Below are 10,000 nucleotides of genomic sequence, written 5' to 3'. Positions count from 1 at the left end.
AGAGATAGAGGGATGAGCAAGAGATAGACATTTACTTGCAGTGCAAACATATCTTCAGTTGTTGCTTTAAAAAAAACGTAGTGATATATCATCGGTCACAATCAGATGGGCTAAAAAAGCATGAATTGTTATGTATAGACAAAGGGAAAGAAGGAAACAGAAAGAATTGGGGACAGAGATAGAGATGATGAATATGAGGGAAAGAAATACGTACCTGTACACAGAGAGAGAGAGATAAAGATATAAAGAGAGAGAGAGAGAGAGAGAGAGAGAGAGAGAGAGAGAGAGAGAGAGAGAGAAAGACGCAGGAGACAGGACAAAGGAGACAGGAGAACAGGAGAACAGGAGACAGAGGAAGGAGGGATTAATGAGACAGGATGCTTTATCTGCAGGAGACATCAGTAAGTGATAGCAGCGGGAGATGTGTGAGGTCATCTTTTGATCTAGTGTTATTAGCTGTCTGGGTTCAAACACAGCAGGGTCACACAGTGACTGGCTAGATGAGATTGATAGATGTGTGTGTATAAGTGTGATTGGTTAATTCAATCGAAATTGGGGCAGGTCCACCCTGAGGCAAGAGCTTCATTGGTTCCCCCAGGGCTCAGTCATCCATAGAGAAACTAGCATTGGATATCTGTTGGATTAGCGCTCTGTGCACTCACACACGCACGCACACACACACAAACATTCTATTCCATGTGTATGCACGCAAACACACTGACTCATAGGTTCAAAAATACAGTACAGACTTAAAGTATTACAACTCTGCTTCCTTACATCCTACCACACACATGCACACACACACACACACACACACACACACACACACACACACACACACACACACACACACACACACACACACACACACACACACACACACACACACACACACACACACACACACACACACACACACACACACATGTAAATATGCTATACACGCATGTGCGTTCACACTGACTCATGAACACAATCGCCCACACACACTCACAAATACAGTACTAACTTAAAGTAATTCAACTCTACTCCCTAACATCCGACCACATACTGTAAACACACACACACACAGACACAAGACACACACACACACACACACACACACACACACACACACACACACACACACACACACACACACACACAGACACAAGACACACGCACACGCACACACGCACACACACAAAAGCCCACATGTGAGCATGAACACAATGGCATATTATAGGAAAAAGCAGTCCCCTCCACACCACAACCATAACCACGTGTGCCTCCCCCAGAAACCACATCTCCAGAAATATGGGCAAATTGAACGTGACGCTGTCAACCAATCATGTTGAAGTTTGACACCCAACCAGCCAATCAGTACGGAGCAGAAAGGCCCCGGAGCTGCTCACAATGGCATTTTAATAGTTGCTGAGTCACTTGCAGTGCCACACATTCCGAGGGCTTAATAAGCTATTAGAGTAAAGCCCAGGCACCTATAAATACTAAAAAAAGCGTTTTTGGCTTTACATTTACGTTACGATACACAGCCACGCCAGAGCGAGCGCTCAACATTGTGAGATGATTAAGAGCTAAGGAGTGGATTTTGAGTGGGATTTTTTTTTTTAAAAAGAAGCGATAAAGAAAGGTACTCTTTTCTACATGCTACATGGCTGGTTTCATTTTGAATGTTGTGAGTATTTACATTCTTTTCTCAAGATTGTGGTTCCTTCTATTTTTCGGAATACTGCAGTTCATTTACTCTAGTGTTTCTCAACGGGGGCGGTACAGCCCCCCAGGGGGCGTTAAGAAGGATACAGCTGAGAGTGGGCGGTGCTTAATTTCCATTGGGGGCCATTAGTCCATTACATTTTTTTATACTAAAGCGCGCGTTGTCAGTCTTATGATAATGTCAAGGGGGCATTGGGAGGATTGTGATGAGGCCAAGGGTGCATTGAGAACCACTGATTTACTCCTTCATTCCTTCTGAAGTGGCGCGTGGGAATAACCTCAAGGCCTCTCATCTGTGCTGAGTGAGACTGGACAAGACACAGAGGAGCGACCGCGGTGGTGGGAGATGCAGGAGGGCTTTGAGGGATCTTACGAGATACAGGCTGACCCTATAAATTCAACAGCACTTCCTGCTCAAAGCAGGCCAGGCGCCAAAACGTCTATCCCTCCTGTACCTCCATTCTCTTGTCCGTCCACTGCTTTCCTCTCCTCTGCCCTCCGCTTGTCTCCTCTCACCTACGTAACTGTAACTGCACTCTCATCTCCTCTTCCTCCTGAATCCATCATATTTATCAGCAGGCTTTGAGGGTCACACGCAGATTGGCTAGATGATATAGATGTCTGTCTGTGATTGACTAAAGCCTTGATGAGATACAGACTGGCCCTATAAATTCAACAGAGCTTCCTGTTCAACTCAGCAGCCAGCACGTCTGTCCCTCCAACAACTTACTCAACCTCAATGCCCAGAAACAAGCTCACTCAAAACATCACCATTACAATCTCTTTCTGCTCTGCTCCTGTCCTCTGAGGGATCTTATGAGATATAGATTGCCCCCTACAAATCCAACAGAACTTCCTGTTCAATCCAGTAGCCAGTACATCATGTCTGTCTCTACAGATCCACCTTCCTTTTTAATCTCTCTGTCCAAAAACAAACTCCCTCAAACCATCACCAGAACAAATCTCGGAGGTAGTGCCCCATATAAATCCAAACCCAACCTCACTGCCCAAAAACAAAACTCACTCAAAACATCACCAGAAAAAAACTCCTCCTGTGTTGCTTCTGTTCTCTGCAGCTTTTTCCAGCCATTCTCATTCCCCCCTGTGGTGCTCCTCTCCTCTCAACCCCCTGCTCTGCTCCTCTGCTCCTCTCGACCCCCTGCTCTACTCATCTGAGGGATCTTCTGGGGTACTGACTGCCCCCTATAAATCCACCAGTTCTTCCTGCTCAACTCAGTAGCCAGCATGTCTATCCCTCCACCTCCGTTCGAAACCTCACCGCACAAGCAGAAGCTCCAACAATCCAACTAGTGACCAAAACCCCAATTTCTCTGGACTCCATCTGCCCTCCTGCTATACACAAAACTCTGGTCAATATACTCTGATCAAGCTTCACCACATAGGCTACCATGCTACACTCTCTCCTCTCCTCTCCTCTCCTCTCTACCCTACCCTCCCTCTACCATACTCAACGTCTTCGATGGTCAAGCTGTGCTTCACTGTAGACTAGTCCCCCCATCTCCTGCCAAACCTGGTCTGTTCTCTGGTTGTTAAATCTAGACAAATGAATTTGATTCTCTGACTTCACATGCCCAGACATGATGCGATGCCATGCCATGCTTTGCCTCATCACATTGGCTGCCAATACCTCCCCCCCGTGCTTAGCCTTACAGCACTCCTCCACTCCTCCACTGCTAAACTCCTTGCTGCTCTCTTCACCTCCCCTCCACATCTCACACCTCCACCCTTCTCTAATCTCCTCTCCTCTGTACCTTGCTCCACTTCTCCCCTCACCTTCCCTCCTCTCCACTCCCTTCCACCCTTCGCTAATCTCTTTTCTGCCCCCTGTTTTACTCCTCTTTCCCCCTCTTCTCTCCTCCCCTCTTCTCTCCTTCCCTCTTCTCCCCTCTCCTCCTCTGGTCTTGTTTCGTTTAGTCTCTTCTCCCTTCCACCCTTCTCTGTTCTCTGGCCCTTGCTTCACTACTCTTTCCCCATCTCCTGTCCTCTCCTCTCCTCTCCTCTCCTCTCCTCTTCTCTCCTCTTCTCCTCTCCTCTTCTCTCCTCCTCTTCTCTCCTCTTTTCTTCCCCTCTCCTCTCGGCAGCTGGAGCTGGTTAAATCCGCTTTACAGCTTTAGCCATGAGGGCCTCTGGCTCCCCTTCCCTGGATGATGCCAGCACCACTTTACCCCATCTCTCTCTCTCTCTCTCTCTCTCTCTCTCTCTCTCTCTCTCTCTTCCACCCGGACACCGTTTCTCTCACTCCCTCCAACTGTCTTTTCTTTATCTCTCTCCTGTCCTTTGCCTTTTCCTTACAAATCCTACTGTCTCCCGCTCACTATTCACTCTCTTTTTAATCTATCTCCCTCTGCCCCCCCCACCCCCACCCCCTCTCCCCTCCTACAGGGGCTAATGATGCACACGTGTGCCTGGCTCTTGAGCTAGACGGGGTGCCCATTTTAATCTTCTGAGGGGCACACGTTTGATTACCGTCCACACCAACCCACCAGCCAGACAGCCTTGTGTCCACACCACAGGGGCAGAAATAACTACACACACTAAAACAACGAATTCTAGTATATTTTAAATACATTATTAATAGTTAATATTAGGTGGAAAATTACTTTTGAGTACACAGCAATTAACATTCATCACTAATTGCTAAAATGTTTCTTTCGTTATATATTCAACTTTAAGAGGCCACCCCCCCACAAGCTTCTTTTTGCTCGTAAATGAGACGTTTTGTAGCCCCAGTCATGACATGAGCAAGGCTTAATAAACAACCCCGGCCTACACATCCAAACCTACAGGTAGTTAGGGGGCTGGGGACCTGCACCACAGACATGCATATGTACCCTTTTCCAGACTAGGGTTGACACCCCCATCGCTTTATATCCGTCCAACACTCCAATGATAATGTGGGCTACACACTATACACTCGCCTCCAAAAGAGTTGTCGCCTATCCATCTGTTTGGAATAACAGCTAATAACCTGACTTTCAATTAATCACTTGGCTTCAGAAGTCACTCATATGAAAGCTACAACCCTCTCGAATGAAAATGAATGTACAAAAATAAATTTCATGCACCAAAGAAAGATTGACCCTTTAATGAACACAGACAGGGCAGATTTTGACAAGACAAAAGTTTTGTCGCCTATCGAACATAATGTGAAAATGAGCAGATAAGTCACTTCAAAACACTTCAAATACGCATATCGGGTGTCATACTTAATCACTGATTCACTCACACCTCTCCAGAAAATCAACTTTGGCCTTAGGTGTATGTTTAGGGTCATTGTAATCATGGAAAGCAACACAATGAAAATCAATGGAGTTCAATGAGAGATGGTGACATATTGGCTATTTGTAGAGCAATACATTTTTAACTTCATGATGTAATCAATGATAAAAGCCCTCACACACCAGCAGCATGCATGCAGCTCCACATAAGAGCTGTATCCCTCCTATGTTTGACTTAAGGCACCATGTATGTTTTCCAAATTCTTCACCTTTAACACCAGAGAAGTCTCTCCCACTGCCCTGTCTCAAAAAAGCCAGCCAAGAGTATGTCAGGCCTAATTCTGACAAAAATGAAGGCTAATGGGACTCATACTCTGAAGTCAAGATCCCAAGATCAACCATTTTAGAACTGATAGCATCACAACTATATGGTGTTGGAGATGAAGAATATGAAAAAAGAGAAATGGTGCATAAAGTGAAACATGGTACAGATACAGCTCTTATGAGGAGCTGCATGCATGCTGCAGGTGTTTGAGGGCTTTTATCATTGATTAAATCATGAAGTTGCTCTACGAATAGCGAATATGTCACCATCTCTCATTGAACTCCATTGATTTTCATTGTGTTGCTTTCCATGATTACAATGACCCTAAACATACACCTAAGGCCAAAGTTGATTTTCTGGAGAGGTGAGAGTGATTCAGTGATTAAGTATGACACCCAATCTGCGTATTTGAAGTGTTTTGAAGTGACTTATCTGCTCATTTTCTCATTATGTTCGATAGGCGACAAAACTTTTGTCTTGTGAAAATCTGCCCTGTCTGTGTTCAATAAAGGGTCAATCTTTCTTTGGTGCATGAAATTTATTTTTGTACATACATTTTCATTCGGGAGGGTTGTAGCTTTCATATGAGTGACTTCTGAAGCCAAGTGATTAATTGAAAGTCAGGTTATTAGCTGTTATTCCAAACAGATGGATAGGCGACAACTCTTTTGGAGGCGAGTGTACACGACGACACACTGCAGCTACATGCAGTCACAATTCTACTCTCGAGTTCTGAGCAGCAAGCAAATGGCCGTCACATACTCTGAGATGCTGGCTAGGTGCCACTATTGATGCAGCCAAAGATTTTCAATGTGGTAGAGCAAGATAAGTCGTGGGACGGGTCATCAATGCAACAAAGTAGAATCAAATTGGGTCTTCTAAATGGGCGTGACTTTGCATTGAATTCCAGTCCCCTAGTCTCCTAAAATGGCATTACATGGCTGCCATAGGATTGCAGGTTACAGCAATCCTACGTCAAATGGATCCAGGAAGAAATTCCTTATGAATCGTCTCTACCTTATCAACGGTCTCTGATGCTGCCATTTCCCTGCTGTGCGGTGTTCTAGCAGTGGCGTGCCCTCATATACAGTGCTCCAGTGGTAAGATGTTGATGGGTGAAACCAGTGATGCAGCCATTGGTCTGCTGTGTTGTGGTCCATCTTTATCATGCAGATGAGTGTGATGGTATTTCTCCACTTACCCCGGTATGTACTTATAGGATGGGGTAACTAGTCTTTCTCCACACCTCCACATATTCAGCCAACTGATGAGCTGAAAACATCAATGTGTGTGTCACAGTGCTGCTTCTATCCACCTTGTACCCCAGTGATAAGTAGGAGTGGGGTGTGCGTCCCCAACATACCCCAGTGATCAGCTGTTGGCTAAGTGCAGCCATTGTGCTCCGCTCCCAGCATAGCATGCCGATGCCTCCCACATGTAAGATGCTGGCTAGAGGCAGCTGCTGTAGTCATGGGTGGTCCTAGGGGCGAGCCAACCAGGCAAACGCCCGGGGCGGCACCCAGGAGGATGGGGCGGTGCCATTGCGGAAATCTGCCCCCCAACGACATATCGAACATCGGCAATTAGCCGTAATAACATGTTATTCCTGTGCCACGCTATTGCAATAGGGCATATTGCATGGTATTAACATTTTTTATCAGCCCCGTTCTTTGCGGGGGGTGAGGCCTTGTTTGGACGGGGAAGTTTACCAGAGCGGGGCGTCGCCCGGGGGCACCAGTCATTGTAGGCTGTAGTGATGCAGTCATTGCTCTGCTCTGCTCCTCAAGTAGCATGCATATGAGCATGAGTGTAATTACACTTCTCCCTTGCCCCTGCAAACACCTAGCCTGTTGACGCCATCCTACGTACTTCCACCCAAAGATTTTGGCTCCCAAACATATTCCCAACCGTCCTAGCTCGGTTCAGTCACGGTTCTGCCAATCAGCAAATAGTTGAGAGGGGTGACGCAGAACTCACCAGCGGAGTCTGTTACTGATTGGTTAAGGTAACACTATTCACACTTTTGTCCTGTATCGTAACAGTCATGCTAGTGAAGCACAATTTGAATTTTAATTTGAATTCGGAACGCCAATGAATTTAAATCGCACAGTAAGGTCAGACCATCTACCACCCTCCACTTAGACGGATTCCTCTTAGCTTGTGCCAGACTGTTTGACAGTAAACAGTCGGCTTTCGCCCAGGCTAGCAAATACCTATCCAGCTAATTGACTTAGCCTCTACAGTGCCCCAGTGAGCTATTGGCTAGGTGCAGCTAGTGATGCAGACATTGCTCTGCTCTGCTGTGTTGTGCTGTGCTCTGTGACATGCTCTGCATAACATGCTGATGCCTCCCACATATAATATATATTTTGTATAATATATACAGTATATACTGTATATGAAGAGTATATGCAAAACCCACTAACTCCATTTCTGAAGACCTGAACTTCTATATTTTTAGAGAACCCCGTTGTTGGTTTGGTTTACATTCATGTACTTGATAATATATATAAATACTTACATTACATAAATAGAATTTAAAAAAAAAAATGCAGTTTTGATAACTTTGTATTAAATATAAATGAATTAAGATTATTTTCTGAAAAGGCACTTAGAGGGTTTTGCATCTGAACTCTTCATATACAGTATATGTACATACACTATATCTGCGTACGTATATTAAAAGCTGTTGTCTAGGTGCAGCTATGATGCAGTCATTGCTCTGCTTTGCTATGTTGTGCTGTGTGATGTGCTCTGCATCCAGCATGGCACGCTGATGCCTCCCACATGCAGTGTATATAGTCATGGGTAAGCTGTTAGGGCGTCAGACTTGCATCCCAGAGGTTGCTGGTTCGACTCCCGGCCCGCCAGGTTGGTGGGGGGAGTAATCAACCAGTGCTCTCCCCCATCCTCCTCCATGACTGAGGCACCCTGAGCATGGTACCGTCCCACCGCACTGCTCCCCATGGGGCGCCACTGAGGGCTGCCCCCTTGCACGGGTGAGGCATAAATGCAATTTCGTTGTGTGCAGTGTTCACTTGTGTGCTGTGGAGTGCTGTGTCACAATGACAATGGGAGTTGGAGTTTCCCAATGGGCTTTCACTATAAGCTGTTGGCTAGGGGCAGCTGCTGTAGTGATGCAGCCATGGCTCTGCTCTGCTTTGCTCCCCCAGTAGCATGCAGATGAGTGTGTGTGTGTGTGTGTGTGTGTGTGTGTGTGTGTGTGTGTGTGTGTGTGTGTGTGTGTGTGTGTGTGTGTGTGTGTGTGTGTGTGTGTGTGTGTGTGTGTGTGTGTGTGTGTGTGTGTGTGTGTGTGTGTGTGATGGTGGCAGATGGGTGTGTGTGTGTGATGCTGCCAAAGGCCACACTAAGCTGATGGATGCCGAGAGGCCTGACAGCACAGTCAATACGCTGCTCGCGCGCACACACACACACGCACACAGTCAATACTACACAACACACAAATACTATCTCACATATACACACACTCTCTCTCTCAAACCGTCACACACACACACACACACACACACACACACACACACACACACACACACACACACACACACACACACACACACACACACACACACACACACACACACACACACACACACACACACACACACACACACACACAGTCAATACAACACAACACACAAATACTTTCTCACATATGCACACACTCTTTCTCGCAAAACGTCAAACACACGCACACACACGCGCCTGCGCGCACGCGCCCGCGCGCACGCACGCACGCACACAGACAGACAGACAGACAGACAGACAGACACACACACACACACACACACACACACACACACACACACACACAGAGTCAATACTCCACAGCTGAGTTATCGGTGGCCTAACGCAGCCTGTCAGGCGGAATGCATGGCCGTGTAAGATTACCGATAATATTCTGACATCTGCCTCCCCAGGTCACACACACGTGAACAACCCAATACACACACATACAGTATATACAGGAACATACCAATACACACACATACAGTATATACATGAAGATGCCAATGCACTCATATGCGCACGCACGCACGCAGGCATACACGCACGCACGCACGCACACACACACACGTGAACATACCAATACACACACATACACATACATGAACACGCCAATGCACACACATGCACGCACACACACATAGAACCACACACACACACACACACACACACACACACACACACACACACACACACACACACACACACACACACACACACACACACACACACACACACACACACACACACACTCACACTCACACTCGCACCTGCACGTGCACCTACAATCACACACACACGCATGCAGACAGGCAGGCAGGCACGCACACACACATGCACACACACACACTGTGTGCGCATCCACAACTACACACTCACACACCCACACACAAATTCTCGCATGGATGCAGCCAAACTCATATATGTGGTGGCGGTGGTATTTGTGTTGTATTGATCAAAATTCGATGTTATTATTTGTGTATGACACAGAGGCGAAATTAAAAACAGGCTCCCATGGCTTATTCATGCGGAGGATGGTGGATGTTTTTTCTGTCACTGAAATATTTAAGCGTGCTGGGGATTTATCAAAGTGTGACTGTAGGTAGTTATTGGTATGGATTTTACACAGGCGAGGCGTGTTATATAAAACATCAACACACACAGAGCACACACGGCTTCCCTGCTGTTCCACAACCTA

At 46.4% G+C, this 10,000-nt stretch overlaps 1 protein-coding gene across 1 annotated transcript in view; it reads right to left on the bottom strand.

Annotated features, from left to right (window-relative positions):
• xylt1 (xylosyltransferase I) overlaps positions 1-10,000 on the bottom strand; it is a 156,587-nt gene that overhangs the window by 12,588 nt on the left and 133,999 nt on the right. The window lies entirely within an intron of this gene.

This window comes from Engraulis encrasicolus, chromosome 2 (assembly GCF_034702125.1).
Source record: "Engraulis encrasicolus isolate BLACKSEA-1 chromosome 2, IST_EnEncr_1.0, whole genome shotgun sequence".
NCBI classification, from domain to species: Eukaryota; Metazoa; Chordata; class Actinopteri; order Clupeiformes; family Engraulidae; genus Engraulis; species Engraulis encrasicolus.
The sequence above is the reverse complement of the archived record's forward strand: the minus strand, read 5'-3'. Positions and strand labels throughout refer to the sequence as shown.